Source organism: Mixophyes fleayi, chromosome 3 (assembly GCF_038048845.1).
Source record: "Mixophyes fleayi isolate aMixFle1 chromosome 3, aMixFle1.hap1, whole genome shotgun sequence".
In the NCBI taxonomy this organism is placed as follows: Eukaryota; Metazoa; Chordata; class Amphibia; order Anura; family Limnodynastidae; genus Mixophyes; species Mixophyes fleayi.
In genome coordinates, this window is record NC_134404.1 from 45,040,529 (window position 1) to 45,063,414 (window position 22,886).

General features: G+C 38.5%; 1 pseudogene; it reads right to left on the bottom strand.

Moving 5' to 3' along the window:
- Positions 1 to 7,975: 7,975 nt before the first annotated feature.
- LOC142143119 (uncharacterized) lies at positions 7,976 to 10,049 on the bottom strand (annotated as a pseudogene).
- Positions 10,050 to 22,886: the final 12,837 nt, after the last annotated feature.

A 22,886-nucleotide genomic window follows, 5' to 3' on the forward strand; every position in this document is an offset into this window, starting at 1 on the left:
TCATGGCATTCTGCTACTTGTAGTTCTATACGTGTCAGCATGCTTTTGCAGCCATGGGTATGCTGACAGTTGTAGCAGTACAAGTACCAGCATACTCATACCCTTTAAGGCAGCCAGAGAATGCTGGGATCAGCAGTGCATCATGGAAAAATGTATTTCATATAAGCTTTACATTATCTTACTAGCTCGATGTGACAAGATGGACCGACTATGCCACCCTGTCTGTTGTTGCTGGGAACCGGCTGGGCTTACTTTGCCACGGTTCCCTTTCTTTATCCCAATTGGATGTTGATAGTAGGACCATGTGGAGTTACGACAGAGGTGTCACGATTTTTGGCAAATTCTTTTAGACCAGACTAGATGTCTAAATGCTGTGCTGACTGCATCATCCCTGGGTCTTTCAGAAAAGCTAAGTTTTTCCCTAGCAGCAGTTGCCTGATAAATTGAAGGAGGAGACGTTGTTGTGTCATGCACCAGTTGAGCTGTCAACTTTCTCACCAGAAGCTCATTGCATCTTTTGAGATCTGGGTCAGTTGGAAATAAAGATAAGACATAGCTCTTAAACCTAGGATCAAGCAGAGTTGTCAAAATGTAGTGATCTGATTTCAAGATGTTGATAACGCTTGGATTCTGGTGAAGCAAAGGCTTTAGTAGAAGATGTAGATCTACAAGTCTAAAATACTTAGTGGAATTACTTTGATTCATCTCCTCCTTCAATTTCTCGAGCTGCTTATCCAAAAGTCTAATTAGCAGAATCACTTAACTCAAGCTAGCAGTGTCTGAATTCACTTCACAGGTGACTACTTAGAGTGGTTTCAGCACCTTGCACAACACAGAAAGTATGCTCCACTGCGCTGGACTAAATTACATTCTCACTCCTTTCCCAATGTCACAGCTTGTTGAGTAAGCATGGATGGCTTTTCGCTGTTCTTCCATCCTCTGCAGCATATACTGTAAAGGGTGGACTTCCACCTTGTTATCACCTCTTGCTTCAGTTGGTGACAGGGCAAATTAAATTCTTGCAGCTGCTGCAATCTCCTGCATGCTGTTGTTGAAAGTCAAAAATGTCCCGAAATATTTCAGGCCACAGACAGCATCTACTGCACGTCCCTGTCATTTTTTTTAAAAGATCTGTACCACTAAGTTCAGTGTGTGAGCAAAACAGGGAATGCGATTCACCAACCCAGTGGACTGTCACAGTCATATAATCTTTAGTTTGCCCAGGTCTGCTTCTCCACATATCTGTGGTTAAGTGTACAGTGGTAAGAATGGCATTTTGTAGCCCAATAATTAGGTTTTTTCTAACCCTCTGGTACAGGTGAGCAATTGCTTGTCTATTAAAATGGTGGCGAGATGGAATTTGCCAACGGCTAAACAGGACCTCAATTAACTGTCTAAAACTTGCTGCATTAATGGTAGAAATTGGACACTGATCTATTACTAGCATAGTCACCCGATGCCTGTGATCCGGGCCGTTGTCAGCTACACAAATATTCCCCTCATCCTGTTGCAAATCCGGAGTTGCATCCTCAATTTCTATATCACCAGCAACGCTTGGGCTGCTAATCCACACATAAATGGTGGAAAAAGGTTTCTTTATAGTAGCTGAAAGGTCAGGCTCAGACATAGCACTCGTACATAACTCTCTTCAGGGATTTGGGATGTTTCCGAACACACAGTTTGTTCTACTGTCTTACTGTTTTTTTTCCAGCACCGATTTTACACATGTAATGTTTTGGGAACTTTTTCTAGACTTTGAATGATAAGGTCTTGCATCGTCATGACAGACATTAGAAGAAGATGCCGCACTGAAAGTTGCAGAACTATCACTTTTTTGAAAGGAAATGACTTCTGAGTAGAGAAATCACTGTCAGGCAATGTTTTAGTTTTTTTTTTTGAAGCGGGAGAGTATTGAGGATCGAGTTTGGGGGGGGGCTTGGTTTTTGGAAAACGGAGCCTGCACATCTCTAATAGAAACTTTCAAATATATCAAGGGTTTGAACAAGGTACATGAGGAAAACATTCTTCAAAGGAAGAGAAGTATTAGAACATGAGGTCATCTACTGAAACTGGAGGGCAGTAGGTTCAGAGTAAATTTGAGGAAAAGCTACTTCACAGAAAGGGTAGTGAATAAGTGGAATAGCCTCCCATCAGAGGTGGTAGAGGCTAATACAGTACAGCAATTTAAACATGCTTAGGATAGACATAAGGATATCCTTACAAAGAATAAAGGAAAAAATAGGGTTAGAGGTTACCATAGGTTAAAAAATGCGCAGACTAGAAGGGCCAAGCGGTTCTTATCTGCCGTCAAATTCTATGTTTCTATATTTCTAACAGACACTTTGCTCTGTGATTTCCTGCAGCAAAACCTCCTGGATCTCTAGAGACTGATTTACACTCCATCCATAACTTTTGTAGACTATTCCTTAGCCCTCCCATATTGACATCAGATGGACGTACTTATCTCTAGTAATAATTTTAACCTTTACAGAGATAACTTTTGTTAAGTGACACAGCCACTAAGCTTCAAACGAGAGCATTCATCATGGGTACGCTAAATAAGCATTGCATCACTGATACACATATCATTTATCAAACAAAGATAGCGTAACACATTTGTACTTTCAGCGGGTCTCGTTTCAATGTAAGCCGCCGCAAACAGTCAATAACCTGTCAACCAGTTGGGGAATAATTTATAGGCATTTTCACCTATACCACCCTTCTCCCTAGTGTTGTCTAATACCACACACCAGGGACTCGTTAGCGCATTTAACCACATTGCAGATGCATGCAGTCTAGTGTCCTGTGGATCCCCCCACATCTTGAAGGTTGCAGAAAGTCAACAGCTCCCGTTGACTGCGCGATCCGCCACAACTCGATCCTCTGGGGATAAGCTGGAAATTCACCCTGACTCAATTAAACCTGCGGTGCTATAGATGAAAATACATTAGTGCGAGACACAGCTTGCTTCATAAGTCTCAAATGTCCGAGCTGCTGGGTGCTAGCAGATTGCTGGTGTCTGGGCGAAGGGGTGTCAAGCGTGAATTCCAGTGGGGGGGGGCTGCAAAGCCAATGAGTGTTGCCCCTCATTGTGAACTTGGGGGGGTGGGGTGTGGGAACTCCAGAGCATGTGACCTCCTGCCATGGGAAACGGCCGGCAGTTGAAAAATAACCAACATGCCTGAAACCCAGCCGTGCTGGTGATAAGGGGCAGCCGGCTGAGAGGTTGGCCACCCAACTGCCTACCAGCAGGAGGCACAAGTCTCGGCTGAGAGCCTGAAAATAGCTGGGGATGGCATCAGGATGGCTCCCTGAAATTACAGTAGACATCCCTTAAACGAGTAGGGAGGGCTGGGGTACATTCTAAACGGGACATGGCAGCAGGGCAGTAAGAAGGGGGAGATCTGACAGAAAGAGGGGAAAGATGAGGAGAAAAAGAAAGGAAAGGGAACACAGATGAGTTAAAAGAAGAAAGAAATAATGGCAGATATTAATTAGATTTTAGTACATTTCAAACAATAATGCCAATATAGCAAGATAACAGTAACAATACAAAACCTTTCCATTACAGGTCCCCAAGGATTTTGTGCAACAAAGGAGGAAGGAGAACCACAAGCGGCAGCTTATGTAGAAACATTCCTGGGACCTCCCCAAGGATTCTATTAGCTGTTGCCGGATGGTTTAACCCCTAATAGGGAAGTGCACTGTAACACACTTAAACATATTGGGCCTGATTCATTACGGCTAGGCAAAAAATGAGTACGTTTTCTCCTGGAAAACACCATGTTACAATGCAAGGGGTGCATAATAGATTATTATTTTGCACATAAGTTAAATGCTGGCTGTTTATCCATCTAGCACACAAATACTTGATGGCTATATTTTTAAACTGAAATGTAAAGTTGATCTAAAATATGTCCTACCCCAACTATAAATCCGTCCCCACATTTTAAATGTATCTCTCCTCTAATGCAACATGGTTTTGCACAGGTGTAAAGTAGCTCTTTTTTCTTTGCTTTACTTTCCTTAATGAATCAGGCCCATTGCATTTAAGTGCGTTCGGGTGACTCTCTTGTCAGAAACGTCCTACCCACATGGTAACAATTCTAAAATGGCAGCTGAGTACAGTAAGGTAGTCTTAGATATTGCAGATATCAATCCAAAAAGTGCAAGATCTGACAATTTACCAGAAATGACGTTTTGCCTAATTTTCAGATATGAGTTTGGTACAAGAAACCGAGTTATGACTCGGTTCGATGTAATACCCCAAATTCGGATCTGTTGAAATTCTCCAAATCTACAAGGCTCATCTCTACTTCAGACACATATAGTTGAGTTGTGATGTTCTTTTATTTTTAAATATTAAACATAGTTACCAACTTTTTTCAGCTCTCTTCCGGGAGCTGGCCAGTGGAGGGGGCATGAGGGGACGGGGTGCCAAAAATCGCTATTCATCAGGAATCGCAGCGTTTGGGACCTAATTCTGCCCACTTCACTAGGAAGTGGGGCACTTCCTAGTGAAGTGGGCAGAATTCGGGAGATTGCCACACTCACCCAGGAGTCCGGGAGACCCTCGCAAAATGCGGGAGTCTCCCGGACATTCCGGGAGAGTTGGCAAGCATGATATTAAACATTACAGGCCTGATTCATTAAGGAAAGGAAAGCAAAAACAATAAATATCTTTGAACCTTGGCAAAACCATGTTGCAATGCAAGGGTTGAAAATTAGCTTATTATTTTGCACATAAGTTAAATAGTATCGGTTTTGTCATGTAGCACAGAAATACTTGACAGCTTTATTTTTACACTGAAATTTAAAGGTGGTCTAGGACATGCCCTATCCCAGCTATAAATCTGTCCCCACATTTTAAATTTACCTCCTCCTCCAATGCAACATGGTTTTGCCAAGGTGCAAAGTTACTCTTTTTTTGCTTTGCTTTACTTAATGAATCAGGCCCTACCTGTTCAAAGCCATTAACAGGGATTAATTTCTTCATGAAAAAGGTTTAATGATAGTGGGCCTGATTCATTAGGGATAAAAAAGTTAAACAAAAAATTGAGTACTTTTTCTTAGACAAGTTTTTTGGACAAAACCATGTTGTAAAGCAATTTTGTAAATTAGTTTATTATTTTGCACATAAGAAAAATACTGGCTGTTTTTTCACGTAGCACACAAATACTTGATAGCTTATTTGTACACTGAAACTTAAAGTTGATCTAGGACATGCCCTAGATCAACTTAAATTTTAAATTTACCTCCGCTTCCAATTAAACATGGTTTTGTCCAGAAAACTTACTCAATGTTTTTGTTAAACTTTCCCCATATTACTATATTATTTTTTTTTCTATGTGTTATATTGGGACTTTATATTCCACATATGTATTGGACATATCCTGTAGTGCAGATCCTTATTCATCAACAGAAGTCTCTTCAGATCCGCTCCTTTTTAAATACGGACGTGTTTATGTCCGATATATGTGCACCCTAAATGTTTACATTACTCACCATCCTTAGGTTGGGACAGAGGCCTGCCCCTGTCCTGGACATTGATCCCTTCTATGATATCTCGTGGTATCAGCTGCTTGATTTCTTCCTCATAGGAGGTATAGTCAATGCCCAGGCAGGGCTGCCAAGAGGAATTCAGGGCCCGGGTACAACAAATTCATGGGGCCCCCCCTCATAGTTGAGTAAGCCCCCCAAAAATTTTCGGTGGTGTGCTCATACATTCAGGGGCGTGTCAATGCGCCGTTGGGGCATGGCTAACCTAATGGCGGTGCAAATATTTACGGGGGTGTGGTCATACATTTGGGGGCGTGGTAATGCGCTGTTGGGGTGTGGCTAGCACGTCAAAATCACTAGGTCCTGAATTCACCAGAGCGTCACATATGTCCCAACACTCCTGACTTTTAAGACATCTAGCACCACAGTGTAGTATACAAAGAATGCAGTGTGTACACAAAGAGTTAAGTCTTGGCCTGCACCTTACATTGGGCACAACACTCACCAAAAATTGCCATTGTCCCTACTAGAATCACAACATTTCACACACTGTGCTGCTCTCTCCTACCTGTTCTTCTCACTTTCTCCACCTGTGGCTGCTGGTTTCTTTAGTTGCGGCTTGTCTGGATCCTGGAATGTTGAAGGGCCTGTTTGGAAAAAAAAATGGCTACATTTAGAAAATTACAGCCAGCCCCGGCATTAAATCAATAGCACCCACGATTAATAATTAGGCCTTCCTCCAGCCCCAACATTAAAATAATAGTATTCACATTTAATAAATAAACCTATTCCCTTCCTGCAAACAGCAATACCTATTTCCCGCAACCATCACTGCCATTAAATAATTCATAGTCACATTTAATAAATGGACCTCATTCTCCCCAAACTTACCCCCATATTCAATAGCCCCCAAACCACCCCATCTTAAATGAATAGTCCCCACTATTAAATTGCCTCAACTTCACCTTACAAACAAAATAGCGCCCATTAATTAGCCACCACCTACCTCACACACACTACATTGCAACAAGCCCCCTGTGCCATCACACACACAATACTGTGCCCCTTCATCACAACTACACTGTGCCCCCTTATGCTTACACTGCACCCTCCATGCTGCTTTTCCCCCTTCTTTTTTACTTTGTGCCTCTCTCCCCTTTTTTCCCTCTGTGCCTCTCTCCCCCATTATATTTCCTCTGTGCCTCTCTCCCCCATTATCTTTCCTCTGTGCCTCTCTCCCTCATTATCTTTCCTCTGTTACTCTCTCCCCCATTATCTTTCCTCTGTGACTCTCTCCCCCATTATCTTTCCTCTGTGCCTCTCCCCCATTATCTTTCCTCTGTGACTCTCTCCCCCATTATCTTTCCTCTGTTATTCTCTCCCCCATTATCTTTCCTCTGTGACTCTCCCCCCCATTATCTTTCCTCTGTGACTCTCTCCCCCATTATCTTTCCTCTGTGCCTCTCCCCTATTATCTTTCCTCTGTGCCTCTCTCCCCCATTATCTTTCCTCTGTGCCTCTCTCCCCCATTATCTTTCCTCTGTGCCTCTCTCCCTTCTTTATAGCACTGTCCCTTTCTGTTTTCCCCCTTGCCTCTCCGTTTCTTTGCTCACCTTATGTCAGCTTCTTTCTGTTCTTTTCTCTTTTGTCTTCTCTTTTCTTTCTTCATGCTTGGTCCTCCTGGCTGCGGCGCTCCTCACTGACTGATGGGCGTGACTTGATGACGTCACGCCCGGCAGTCAGTGTGAATGAAGCAGAGAGAAGGAGCGCAGCTGTCACATGAGTATGTATTTTTTTTTTCTACAGCTCCCCCCACCAACGATCGAGGTGTACCCGTACCCCCCCTATCCCCGCGCGGAGGGAGGGGGGAAATCCGCAGGGCATGAAAAAAAAAAAAAAATGTTTTTAAATTAACAGTGAGGGTCCGGCCCGGGCCCCCTGGCATGGCCGGGCCCGGGTAAAATGTACCCGCTTCCCCCCCCTCTCGGCGGCCCTGTGCCCAGGCTGGGGCCACCTGCAGTCGGAAGTTTGTAGCTCCCTTGATGTGTAACAAATTTAATCTCAAATAATATCTCTTCTCTTTTTTTAACCCCACCGAGTACATTCTTCCAATCACCCTGTGTCCTCCTCTCTGTCTCTTTTTCCAAACTCCCTTTTCAAAAACAAAATGCTCAGGAATTTCTCGATAAAAAAATTGGCGAGCATTTTGATTGGTTTCATTCAGCTTGAACCAAGCCATGAGATTTGAATTCTTATTCAATCTCTGTACAAAGTCTTCCATATTTTCTGTGTCGAAGAATATGCTCTGTTGTCCAGGCATATGTACCGCCAATCGTATGATGGCATGTGTCTGCATGTGCATTGGAAATGCAAATATTCTCCATATTGCTTCGGGAGCACTCACATATCTCGAATCTACATGCTTCGTAGGCTCATCATGTTTATCTACTTTAATTTCAACATTGGCACAATCATGTCATTTATATACGTATTTAAACAAATACTTCACACTTTGTATTGATGCACACACCTCAACATTGATGTGGCAATTATATTTTAGTAACAAATATGTGTTGTAAGGTACAACCCATGAATTGTCAAATATTTTTCCATTCACCTCATGCTCAACCCCTTTTCTTCTCATATATTTTGGATAACCGTTTAGATTTCCTACTGTTGAATTACAAAAATCTTTTGGAAAATTCTTCATGCATTTTCCGTTGTCCATGCATGGGGACTGGGGGTTTCTCAAGCCACATGGCGTATGAATCATATTTTTGGTGACGATTTCATACAGTCGTGGAAATTTTTCTTTATCAGGTATCTCAGCCGACACCATCTTATCAATATCTTCCTCTGTCTTTAACTTTGACTCAGAATCTATAATCAATAAAATATGTGCATGTGGAAGTCCACGCTTTTGAAATTCAATAGAGTGAACTCTTGCCACTTACATTCCAAATAGTCCTTCATTCAATTCTTCAAGTAAACTTTTAAGTTTTAAATGAAAAACCCTCGCTACCATATCAGGTCTATGTTCTACCTGTTGCCAAGGCTCCAGGTTTTCCACAATTTCTTGCCATTTTGGATTGCATGTCATAGTTATGAATATATCTGGTTTCCCAAATTTAGTCACAATAGCCATTGCATCCTGGTATCTTTGTTGCATATTTCTCGGGCTTCCCTCAAAAGAAGATGGTAAAATTACCATTTTCCCTGGAAGAATCCCTCTCTCTTCAGCTCTTTCATTAATGTGGTCCATCAAGCCACTGTACTGTTCTACTCGCAAATCTTTTTGATGGGTTTTGATCCAATTTAATCTATTTGCTTCAACTTTGACATAAGCGTCAACAATATATTGCTGAGTCAATTTTCCACCATTGAGTAGAGGATTGAACTAATTTCTTACGGACAGCTTATAGCTGTAAAACATCATCATAGTCAAGCGATCATTCTTATTCGCTCCAATCAATTTCATTTCAATGCTCCAGTTTTGTTCCGCACGCGGAAAGAATAGTGGATACACCATAGCATCAAGATTGGGATCAAGAATGCTCAGTCTTTTCAAAGGAGGAACTCCTGGTTTTGGTCTTAAATGAACCAAAATATCTCTATTAAAGGGAGGTTCCCCATCCGTATTTTGAAATACCACAGCTACTTCACTCACTCTTGCTACGTTGTAACGTCGAGGATCTTTTTTTCGGTATTGTTTAATTACCATCATAATATTAGGCATCTCCGTATTATTCCTCATTGCTTCCCTTTTAGCATCTTTTTCAACCTCATGTAACATTCTGTACGCCTCCACAAACTTATTAATTTCTCTTAGTAATTTCTCAATTTTTTTCCATAATATGCTCATCGCAATCTTTATTTTCAGGCATATCTGCTCTCTCCTTTGATGCATCATCAGTATCAAGTATGTAAAGTTGAGCAAACTTTCGTTGGCCATCATCTGGATGTAAAGTTTCAGTTCTATGATAAATCTGACCTTGAATGCGAAAGCAATAAGGTCCTTTTCCTTTTGGTGTAGTTATAGCAGCTCCCATTGATGCAAAAGCAAAAGAATTGTTATAATTTCTTATGTTTTCCATAAATAGTTTGCTATACTTATCAATTTTTTTTTCTGTCATCAATTTTTTTAGAATGTCAGGAAAATCCTGCTGTTGTAATCTAACTTTTCCTGTCTGGCAGCATTGAGTAAATTTTTCATCTTGTGGCCTTTCGGCCAAAAAATTCTTTGAGTTACAAAACTCGCATCTTACATTCATGTTTCCACAATAGTGCTGGTCTACTGCATCTTCATCTTTGTTAGCTTTTAAAGGTAACGCATCTGTCATTAAGTTTTTCTTTTTAGCGTCAGCTAATCGTCTCCTTCCATCTCTTTTTGACTGCCTTTCCTTCTCTCGCATCTCTTCAGTCTGACTTTCCCTTAACTGTCTCATTGCAACTCTATTTGCCTCTCTTTCCTGCTCTCGCATCTCGTCACTCTTACTCTCTCTGAATTGTGTCATTCCAACTCTACTTGCCTGCCTTTCCTGCTCTCGCATCTCGTCATTCTGACTCTCTCTTAACTGTCTCTCTGCATTTCTATTTGCCTCTCTTTCCTGCTCTCGCATCTGGTCATTCTGACTCTCTCTTAACTGTCTCATTGCAATTCTATTTGCCTCTCTTTCCTGCTCTCGCATATCTTCACGCTGACTCTGTCTTGATTTGCGCATTTGGGCAGTTTTCGCCCTTCGCCTCTCTTGTTCATTTGCGTATTTTTTTGATCTCCCCATTTAAATAAGAATAAAAATATAAAAATAAGAAAATGAATTTGTTTGCTATTGTTTGATAGTGAGGGCTATAGAAGTTGGATTGTGGTTTATATTTTACGGACTTATTAGTACAGCGCTGAGTAGTAATTTTTGCTGACTTGTTAGGAAAGCGTCAGTAGTAGTTTTTTGCTGACTTGTCAGTAGAGCGTGAGTAGTAATAGTAGGTGTTTGCAAAGTTGTTAGGAAGGCGGGTAACACAGTAATATACTACACATGTGTGTTCATGAGGTAAAATTACCTCACAAAAATGAGTTTAACCCCTCAACTCATAAGTTTAGCCTTTACTACCCCTTTCTGAGAAAATAGTTTTTTACACACACACACACTAACACACGCCGCTACACATGTGTGTTCATGAGGTAAAATTACCTCACGAAAATGAGTTTGAGCCCTACCAAATTTCAGCCCTTTCTGAAATTTTTTTCCCACACACACTAAGAATTTAGTAGGTCAGTGTATAACTCCGCCCAGCAGGTGGCGCTGCAGCTTGGGTTTTTTTTTACACACACACACACACAGACAGACTAACACACACCACTAAGCATTTATATTATAGATATTTCATATTAGTATCTTCCAATTAAAAAGAAAAAATGTGAACGATTATTATAACATAAAACAAAAGTATATTAAATAGTTTCTGTCTGTAAGACTGTGCTTAGACTTACACAGATATACCTTAGGAGTTAGACAAATATGTGTTTTTATTATCCTCTAATTTTCCCCAGGTAATGGACGTAAAATAAAAAGCAGTCTATTTCACTATGTTATGAATATATATGTTCCTATATGTCCTGAAAATACTATTAATATAGGCTGGACCATATAAAACCACCTTCAGTCTTGAATGCTTTAATAGTGACTCAAAGTTACACCTGGATCTTAAAGGTTCTGCATCTGTAGCTACCAAATGCACCAATACGGCTAGGAAGAACCCTGCGATCTTCAGTGTTATGTTGGTTCTGTGTAATAGAGAGCAGCCATGTGTTGTTGTTGTTGTTTTTTCCCTAAAGGAAGGATTGTGCAAAAATAGGGACTAGGAGTGTAAGAGCAGACACTTGGCACATATAGTAAACATCTCTATTATTAATTACCACATTGGAAACTAAAGCTATGGAATGTATCAGCTATTATAAATTAGCTAGTAATTATAGAATAATTATAATGTTGGCTTTATTTGCATTAATTATAAACTGTTCCTCCAGCAAAAGATGTTATGTAGTGTTTGTTAAGTAAGGCCACCAGGGGCCTAATGTGTCCTGATTTCCCATCAGGAATGCTGTGAAGTATTCATGGGGTCCAAGCAGGTTTTCTATCCAGTCTAACAAACATCTAATCTCAGTGGGACATTAACAGATTTATTTGGTATTTTTTGGACCCACACACAAATCAGTGTTCAGATGAAATTGACCAAATTGGGGACCTTAATGCATGTAGAAAATGTTTTCAAATACTGTACAGAATTAAATAAAGGACATGTTTGAACAGGAAAAGATACAGAAGAGAAATTGCAATTTAAGTGCATGTACCAATCTGTGCTAAACATCCTATTATAGAGGATACTGTTAGTAGTTTAAGAATTGCCAAAGTGCTAAAGCCTCTCACAGGAACTTTTTTAACTTTATTATAGGAAACGAGAAAATAAACAACATTTCTCACCAACCATATCACCTAGAGAGAACACAGAGTAAGTTTATAGAACAACACAAATGTTAAGAGATTGTGCGATGTGTTAATAAAGAGAGGCAAGCCCGATTGCTGGAGATAACTGGTGTTTCCACTGCCATAAGCTTTTTATAAAAATCTTTCAACCATATACCACAAAAAGTAACTGAAAGCAATTACCCATAACCCATAACCATAACCCATGCCAAAAAGGAAGTTTTGCCACATTTACATGGGGATGCCTAATGAACAAGGCTTATGGTGGTACTTTTACAACAGCAAAACCTGTTCTCTTATAATTCTTTCATGATGTCACTTAAAATTGCTTTATTACTTGAATAAATCCTTTTTAAGGTCTAATCTTTCTATTAAGTTTTTTACATTTTATAAATATTCACAAAGATTTTTTTTTTAATATGTCTGGTTAGTTATCTCACACATGTGCACAACTTATCATACATAAGCTGGATGTATACTGTGAGATGTTTATTGCCTTATTTTTTGTTAATGTCCATAATGATTTTGTTGTGGGGATCAATACTAAATTGTGTGTTAGATTTTATAGGTCTGAGAGTGAGAAGAAGAGTGTGGAGGAGTCGGAGAGTGAGAGTGATTATAGTATAAGGAAGAAAGTGAGAGTGAAAGAGGAAAGCGAGGAGCAGTTGATTTTTCAATTGGATTTGGAGGAGGAAGAAGATGGGAGTAAGTAAATAAAGACTACAGATACAATAATCACATAATCTATAATATAAATGCTTAGTGGCGTGTGTTAGTCTGTCTGTGTGTGGAAAAAATAAAACTAAGCTGCAGCGCCACCTGCTGGGCAGAGTTATACAGTGACCTACTAAATTCTTAGTGTGTGTGGTAAAAAAATTCAGAAAGGGCTGAAATTTGGTATACTAAGATGTTTTTAATTTGTTAATTTAATTTGTTAATTGTTAAAAGTGTTTATAAAGATTTTTAAAAAAAAAATATATATTTCTTGAAGGAGAAGTGACAGTTGGGAGTGGTTGGTGGTTGCCGGGGGTGACAGGGGGGAGTGGTTGGTGGTTGCCGGGGGTGACAGTGGGGAGTGGTTGGTGGTTGAGGCCTGGGCTATGGCCCAAATGCATGACAAGAACCTTTTTAACACCTTAAGTAGCTTGATTTGACTAGAATGCATGAGTATCATGCACGGGTTAACTGTTAGTTATAATTCTTGTGAAATGTGCTCATTCCTATTGTCTACACTGACTACTACATTGTAGTGTACATGAAGGAAGAACAATTGTCTCAGTGAGTGTGAGAACAATAAAGGCCTAAATCCCAGCCTTACTCTCTTATATGCTGTACAAGGTAATAGGGAAATACATATAATACCCAAGTGCCTCATACCTCAGTCATGCCATTAGTTAATTTATAGGCTGAATATAGGTTCAGTCCACAAAATGACTGCTTTATGTAGATGACAAGTCCACACTCACACAGGAACATGAGTGACATTGTAAGAGCTAGTGCTGGAAATCACTGCTGTAAGGTATATGCATCAATCAGTGAGTCTAACACTCACACTGATATGAATCAGCTCCAGTTTCCCAAACAAACAGTGTGTGGGCTTCTAGTAGATCCAAGAAAAATGTTTCTAATTTTTTGTTATTGCTCATATTGAGAAAACGTCTTTTCAGAATAACCCTCTCTTTTCTATCCGTGAATGTTATAATGTGTACAATGTGCTTTCAAGATTGTCACATTGCAGTTAGTTAACAGTCCTTTACATTTCTTTTTAATTCCCCAAATGAATAAGAACTGTAGCAACCCAAGTTCATTATAAAGTTAAAGATAAAACAAATATTAAACCCCAACTTGTATTTAAACATTTTCTATGTTTGCCATAAGAATAATACTAAATGTTGTTAACAATGTATTTAGTAATAGATTTATTTCCTCAGTTATGCAATCCTTATCATAATAACACACTTTTATTTGATTTATTCACAGGTGTCATTGAATTCTGCGACCCCTTTGATACCATCCGATTCTGTATATAGTTGATTTGATTTAACATCTAGTTAATTAAATAATAAAAAATATTATATTTTCTATGAAGCTATATTTTTTTCTAAGGCACAGCAATGGCAGAGTATACCATACATGATATCAGCTTACAAATTGATGGAATGACCACAAAAAACAGCATCCTAGTAGACCTTTTTTTTTTTTTTTTTTAAATGTGTATTTATGTAATCTATAACATTACTGTGATGTAAAATGATTAGTTAAGCTACAATCTCTAAAATATATGTTATTACTTAGCAAAGAACTGTAAAAATGTATACCTTTCAGGCTCTGTATATCCTTTAGTTCTTCGGACTATACGTCATTTTCATAATGAATAAGAACTGTAGCAACCCAAGATCATTGCAAAGAAAGATAAAACAAAAATAAAACCCAAACTTGTATTTATACATTTTTTATGTTTGCCATACGAATAATAGTAAATGTTGTTAACAATGTATTCAGTAATAGATTTATTTCCTCAATTGTGCAATCTTTATCATAGTAACAAACTTTCATTTGATTTATTCACAGGAGGCGTTGAATTTTGGGACCCATTTGGGACAATGCAACTTTGTATATAGATTATTTTGATTTAAATTTTAATTGATGAAATAATAAAAAATATAAAATTTTCTATGAAGCTTTATTTTCTTCTAAGGCACAGCAATGTCAGAGTATGCCATGATGGAATGACCACAAAAAACAGCATCCTAATAGAGCTTTTTTTTAAATAAATGTGTGTCTATGTAATCTATAACATTACTTAGATGTAAAATTATTAGTTAAGCTACTATCTCTAAAATATATGCTATTCCGTAGCAAAGATCTGTAAAAATGTATACCTTTCTGGCTCTGTTTATCCTTTATTTCTTCAGACTATATGTCTCCTCTTTTATCTCGATTATTTCCTAGGATGTCTCCCTTCCTACATCCTCATGCACACGCTCCCTAGAACCTTCCTGTAATCCTCTTTTTACAGACATCCTACCTATTCTAAAAACCATAAACTAAATATAAAAGTGGAATACAATATTGAAGTTCATTCCCTATCATTTTCCTGTTTTAAATTAGAAAATCTAACTTATACAAAGGAATTACATACAGATGGTCAAACACATTTAAAAATACATAATCGATAAAACAAGCTAGACAACTACAGCTAAAAAAATAACTACAAGCCATATCTGTCAATCAAGGTCTTCTAGTCCAGAAAACCACCATAGGGGTCATGCATCCAACTTTCCCTGCTGCTGTCTAATTCTTTCTAATGTGTACTTACTTTATCTAAAGCTAAAAAACGAGATCTGCTTGTTAAATTGCATAAATAATAATCACAAACTCCTTCAGACATTCCCCACAACATCTTAGTCTTATTAAACCGATACTTTATCTCTGGTTGAGGGCATCATTTACTTAATATATTTTACCTTTCTTAGACTTCTTTACTGTTACACAGACCTTAGGAGATGTAAATGTATAACTTGAAACCAGTTCTAAAGCCAGAACCTGTGCTTCATTTTTCTTAATCAAATTTGGTCTCATTGTTTCATAACAAGAAACATTAATCTATATCAACAGTAAAGAAGATGTCTCCATATTTACAATCACAAATCTACATATCAAATCTTTAACTTGGTTAAAAGCTTGTGCTATAAAATCATGTAGTAATGTCATCACACTATATCCCCTTGTAGCAAAAAGAACAATAAAGAATGAATATGAGACAACCTCCCTCCCCCATACATACGTTTTAGAAACACCGACATTTTTGTTTTTTACAGTCAATGTTTGTCCCAGATAATTGTACATCTTGTTTGATGTCTGACTTCTCCTCCAGGAATGAAGCATCTTCAACCGATGAACTGAAATAAAAATCTAGCACAGGCCCGTGTCTCTTATTGCTCCAAAAAGATATCAATCTGGAGAAACCTTATTCTTTCCTAGAGATTCTATGGATATGCAGGAATACATTTCTAATTCAATTTTCAGAGGCAGTTAGCATGTAATTTTCCATAGAACTCCCCCATTCCATTCTGCAAAATCAAACATTTTTTCTCATTTCTTCTTACTCACTATACTTACATATAATTTATAGAATGACAAACTGATTTTCTCAATGATCATACCATTCCCCTCTATCATTATAATAATTCTGTTCTTAAGTATCCGATTCATGCACTCTACCATTCCAGCAAGTTAGTGATAAAGGGAAGCATAAAATCTCTACTGTAATCCTAATAAAGTACATGTGTGTTTTATAACCTTTAAATACATACCATTATCATATGCAATTATTTAAAACAAATCTACCAGCTGCACAGCACATTTGTACAGCAAAAAAAATAAAACACTGTTAAAACATATATAAAACTAATTCACTTATTCTCACCTGAGAGGCTGCTCACCAGACAGACACAACAGCTGCAGTCTAATATTTGCAAGTCTGACCATGAAATCTCACTGTCACCATTAACCAAATGTCCACACAACGACTACCGAGTGCCCTATATATAGCCCTGAATCAGATCAGGTGAGCCCAGCTCAGAAAAGACAACAACAGCACAGATCTTACCAGCATAAACAGTTGCAGAGAAAACTTACCAACTAACCAATGTTTGCAATGTGTAGTCAACACTAGTAAATCCTATAGCTAAAGTCTTCCTTATTTTAACAGTTCACAAAAATGAAAATCTACTATAAACATAGTACTCCTATACATAGGCAACCCGAGGGTGGGGGGCACCTAGTGCCTGGAACCCCCTCCAAGCCTGAGGCACTGGTTAATTGAGGTGGCTGGACCTTGCCCCCGCTTCACACAGCTCTGCTTGAAAAGGAAGAGCTGCGTGCACCTAACTGTAGTGCTCGCAGCAATGCCCATGTATACTATGGGGATAGGAAGAGTTGGAGAGCAGCCAAGCACTGTCTAATATTATAGCCACACCCCCATGCATGCTGGTCACTCCCACTGGCAGCGTGGTGTGGAAACCCTCCTCTACAAATCCTGCGTTTGCCCCTGCTATAGTAGGAAATCTACATACCTGCCAGTGAAAAAGTACAACAAAAGGTTTGGAGCTCTGAGAATCTCTGATAACTTACAAATATATCTCATGTCCTGGCCTAGAGTTTCTCTCCAACATTATCTTGGAGAACACAATCTGCTCAGTTAAGAACCAAGGTGCAAATAACCTACATTGAAATCACCTTAATAAGCTGGGAATGTCCAAGGATTTGAGTTCAGGGCGTGGGAATTTTCCAGCTTATAAATATGATTGAAGTGACATTTGCGGCATGGCTCTTAATTGAGCAAATTGTGTGCAATCAGGGTTTTTTATTTTCTGTACCCATAGAATGTATACATCCAATAAATCTAGGAACTGAAAGAGCGGAGCAGCAATAGAAGAATGTATTCAAGGAAAATTAGTCAGTGCTGTTTTTGGTACCAATGAAACAGTGTATGTGTATTATGTGACTGGCTGTATACCAGTGTAAGCTATGGCTTTCCAGCTATTTTGGAATTGCAAATTCCAGCTTGCTCTCTGGCTGGACTTTGTAGTTCTACAAGACTAAAGAGCCAGAGGCACTGATAAAAGTAAAGTGTACCTTGAAACTTGCATTCTGACCTCTCTATGGAGCAGTACAGTGACGCATAGTCCATCCACCATGTAAGCTTGTGTTGCTATATAAAGTAAATATGCTATGTAATCACAAGTCTGATATTTATAAGGTCTCTTACTATACTAAGAAACACTCAATGCAAGGTTGACATATAAATAAATGATTTACTGATTAATTTTGATACCACTTGTCAAATGGTCAAGAATATTGAGATATGTTATTTCTGTTAAAAGCAATATATCCAGTTCAAATCTATATGGACCTATTGATCACGAACAGATCCTTCATGGTGATATATAACATATGTAAAAAGTCCATTATTGCTACAATTTGCAAAAAAAAATTTTTGCCGGGTAGCTCGGAGATTCTCTTACCGTATTACCACCCATTGCACAGTTCAGTTCACACAAGACAACAACCCTCTGACCGCTTGACCAACATTGCTGTGTGACTGGATCATACAGTTCACTAATCACATTTTACATTTACAATCTGGCTGGACCAATGTGCAATATTACATACTTTACTTCAAGTATCAAACTCCCTTTGTTCTATAGATTGTAAGCTTGCGAGCAGGGTCCTTCTGTCTGTATTACCCAGCTCAGAATAAGAGTACACTATTGCTCTTGGCTGGTGTGAGAGGTGACGTAAGGGAGCTTCAGACACAGGTTACTCCTTCCAAGAGCAGACATAGCACCTGTCAACCCAACTAAAAGCGACGTCCCCGATGGTTAATCCAGCACCCAAAAGAAGCGGAGCCAGCTTAAGTTTAGCTGCCAAACCACAATGTTGCTTGGACCAACATACAGGGGTTTGTAGAGAAGAAAAGATATCCGCACTAGGTATATTTCATAACAAAGTCTAATAATAGGCTCTAATTATTATGGCCTATCAATCAGGATGATTGAATTATGGTACAAAACATCCTGAGCGGTGCACCCTATACACCAAAGTTATAATGAAGTATCAAAGAGAGAAAAAGTAGGTGACTGAGGGGCACTCAGAGACGATGTATGAATATGTATATGAAATAAAATAAAAATCAATTTTTAATGATATGCCTTAAAACTTGTGTATTAACATTCCATCCTAAACCCCAAAGCTAGCGAAATATTAAAAACAAAAAACAAAACAATAATTGTTAAAATTGCAGATCCACTGCAAACTTAGCTCAGTTAATTGATATAGATGAGTTCATAATAGAAATTACACTATTAAGGAAGAATTCCCTATTGACAATATTGACCTCTAGGTATCTTAAACGATATATAGGATCAAAAGGATGCCATTGTAGATCAAAATAAACCCTTTGATAAGGGTTATAGTGGTGGCTAACTAATATATCATAGTCAAAATTATTAGGAGATTGAATAACATTTCAGAGTAAGCCCCTATTTGTATAGTTAGTTATTAAATAGTAAAGGGTAACTTGGGAGAAATGCCAGTGAACCTTTAGAAGCAGTCCCCCTAGTGGTCGCTGGTATAGAGAATCTCAGGTTTGTCCTGTATCTACTAACTCTGATAGTAAGTCTTCTAGAGGTCTGTATATGAAAACAAGGTGTGTTTGTTGAATAGACTCAGGGAACAGCGTGAGAGCCCTGATGGTGGTAACGCTAAATATCCTACACTATTTCTCCCTAAATGCCCTATGTATTCTAAAGCCGCTAATTGGTCAATCAAGGGTAGGAGAAAATAGTGAGAGCGTGAGTAGATGATATTACATATTATGAACACCCATTGCACAGTTCAGTTCACACAAGACAACAACCCTCTGACCCCTGAGGCCTTGATAAAGCTGTTCAGCGAAACGCGCGTTGGCGTTTCTTAGCTCAGTGTTCATAATATGTAATATCATCTACTCACGCTCTCACTATTTTCTCCTACCCTTGATTGACCAATTAGCGGCTTTAGAATACATAGGGCATTTAGGGAGAAATAGTGTAGGATATTTAGCGTTACCACCATCAGGGCTCTCACGCTGTTCCCTGAGTCTATTCAACAAACACACCTTGTTTTCATATACAGACCTCTAGGAGACTTACTATCAGAGTTAGTAGATACAGGACAAACCTGAGATTCTCTATACCAGCGACCACTAGGGGGACTGCTTCTAAAGGTTCACTGGCATTTCTCCCAAGTTACCCTTTACTATTTAATAACTAACTATACAAATAGGGGCTTACTCTGAAATGTTATTCAATCTCCTAATAATTTTGACTATGATATATTAGTTAGCCACCACTATAACCCTTATCAAAGGGTTTATTTTGATCTACAATGGCATCCTTTTGATCCTATATATCGTTTAAGATACCTAGAGGTCAATATTGTCAATAGGGAATTCTTCCTTAATAGTGTAATTTCTATTATGAACTCATCTATATCAATTCACTGAGCTAAGTTTGCAGTGGATCTGCAATTTTAACAATTATTGTTTTGTTTTTTGTTTTTAATATTTCGCTAGCTTTGGGGTTTAGGATGGAATGTTAATACACAAGTTTTAAGGCATATCATTAAAAATTGATTTTTATTTTATTTCATATACATATTCATACATCGTCTCTGAGTGCCCCTCAGTCACCTACTTTTTCTCTCTTTGATACTTCACCAACATACAGGGATCAGTAGATACTGCGCCAGCCGAAGTACGCACACACTAAACGCTCCTAAACTTCCGATGTAACAACTAAGTCCTGGCCAGGTAAATTGTCACCAGTTACGAGTACAGGAGAAAAAACACCAAGTTGCTGCAAGAAAGACATTAAACAAATTTCTGAAAAACCTACAACTTAGTGTTATTATTATTATTACCATTTATTTATATAGTGCCACTAATTCTGCAGCGCTGTACAGAGAACTCACTCACATCAGTCCCTGCCCAAGCACCAGAAGTCACCTTTCTAATAGATACATCAAACTCGTAGCTAAACTGACTTTTATTTTTTATAGTAGATAAAGTCTAGACTATAAGGACTTATGGTCACTGAATATAATAATTTGTCTGTTAAAGTAGACAACACCCGTATGTGTTAAACGGAGAAAAAACTGTGAGTAAGATTTACTGTATGGATATTATTATTTATAACTTGGAAAGTTCTTTTTATAATAATGTATGAGGTAAGTGAATAGTGCATAACTATGGTGACTAAGGTCTCTGTCCTTCTAACAAAGATCGTCCCTTTAAAAGATTCCAGTTTATTGGGGTCTTGTCATGTTTGGGGCGTTTCCCCTCTCTCTGCATTGGATTGGCAACGCTCTCTCTCTCTCCAGAAATCATCGCCTTGGATAACTAGAGCTCCACAGTGAAGTTTTAGCTTTTCACTCTCTTGCAAACATGAGTTTGACATTGCACAAATTAGAGGGGAAAAACATAATTATATGTTCAGATAAAGGAAAGAAGACAATAAATATGTAAATCAAGTTCATCTAGATGAAGTAATAACTGATATTTAATAGTGTTGCTACTGACACTATTTGCATGAAATATGACAGTTGCATTGTAATACAGTTTAGTTAAAAAGATTAAAGTATTCCTACACGGAAAATGGTTGTTGTAATCAGAATATACAGCAAGATCATTACTGTCAAATCCTAGTCTTGATTAGGTTCTAGTGAAATTATGATCTTTTCAATCTACTTACTGTAAGTTTACTTTTTCCCTTCTGAAAGTTACAATGGAAATACAAAAGATTCACAGAAGATTAAATGTGGAATATGCTAATGAATTGCTTACACGTTTGTTCAATCTTCATTAAATCACTCATCATCTACATTATTATTATATTGTGAAATATTATTTAATTTGGCACTATATCAGGATACATCTTGGATAGGAAATGTCCTGACGATTGATAAAATGCAAATCAAAATATTTCCATTAAAGAGAAGATAATTGCTAGTATTAAAGGGGTAATCAAAGTAAAGCATTATTTTTTTATATTATACTGTAGTAGTTGACAAAATATACTGCTTTATTTTTCATGGTTGACAGAACAGATGCATCTACTCAAAGTTTCAACTGGTTGATGCTATAACAATGAGAATAGAAATTCCTATTTTCTGGTTCAGAGTGTAAGCACGGGGGGAGAGGGGGGAGGTCCCTTTACAAATTACACTGAGTGCACACCCCACCTTGGTTTTGCACAGGCACCCTTGGATGATCTGCTCAACGCACCTAAAGGTTCATGTCTAGCCTTTGATCTCTATAGATACCTTTACAACCTAGAAATACGGCTATGTGTGGATGGGAAGAACTCCAGAGGTGCACTGTGGAGCAGTGAAACCAAAGTTCACCCTCATACCACTTTAATACTACTGCTGTCTATAAAATAATTAATTCTGTTTGCCTTGTAAAATACTGCTTTCTGCTGCTAGGACTGCTTATGTGTACTTTATAGCTTATATTAATCATGAGCGTGTGGAAATGTTGCATGTGTGAAGTTTATTACATTGCAGTTAGTATGCCCATTAAATGTATAGGATGAGGCTCAAAGACCACCACCTCTGGGCTGGTACAAAACTTTTGTGAAATGGAAATGGCTATTCACTCCTTCGCTCTGCAAGGAGTTGTCATTTGGTGCTTTGCAATTTACCTCCACTGAGATTATGCACAGCAGAAAAAGCTATTGTGTACATGATTAATTAGTTTACAACTCCCGTTTTTTACATCTCCTTAGAAAAAAATGTGTTATTATCATGGAAAAGGCTTTCCTGTCAGTATTTAATGGGTCATTTAATAACAGTTCTAATTAGTCTGCAAAGTAGACTGACCAAAGCTAATGTCTGATAGATTGTTGTCTTGTATATTTGTACTGTTTACACGTCATTAAACATCTACTTGAGCACGGCCCATGTACGTCTTTGAGACAACATAATTAAACATAGACAGCATTAATGGCTACCCAGAGGCGGACTGGCCCAGCTGAGGGGACCGGGGAAATCCCAGGTGGGCCACAATGACTGATAGCCACACACCCTTCCCAACAAACACCGGGGCCACAATATTGTCCAAATGTAAGCTGTCACTGTGCTGCAGGACTTGTGTCCCCAGTTCATGACTCCCTTGCCGGTTCTCACTTCTCATTGGTAGTCAGTGGACTGCCTCCTGCCCATCACGGCCTGAGCTGACTACAGCAATGCCTGCTAGATACAGTCTTAGTCTTAGTGAGTTACTACCTCAGGTGAGGTTGTCTCTTGCAGGCATTGCTGCAGACAGCTCAGGCAGTCAGTTCTCACTATGCCTCAGGTGAA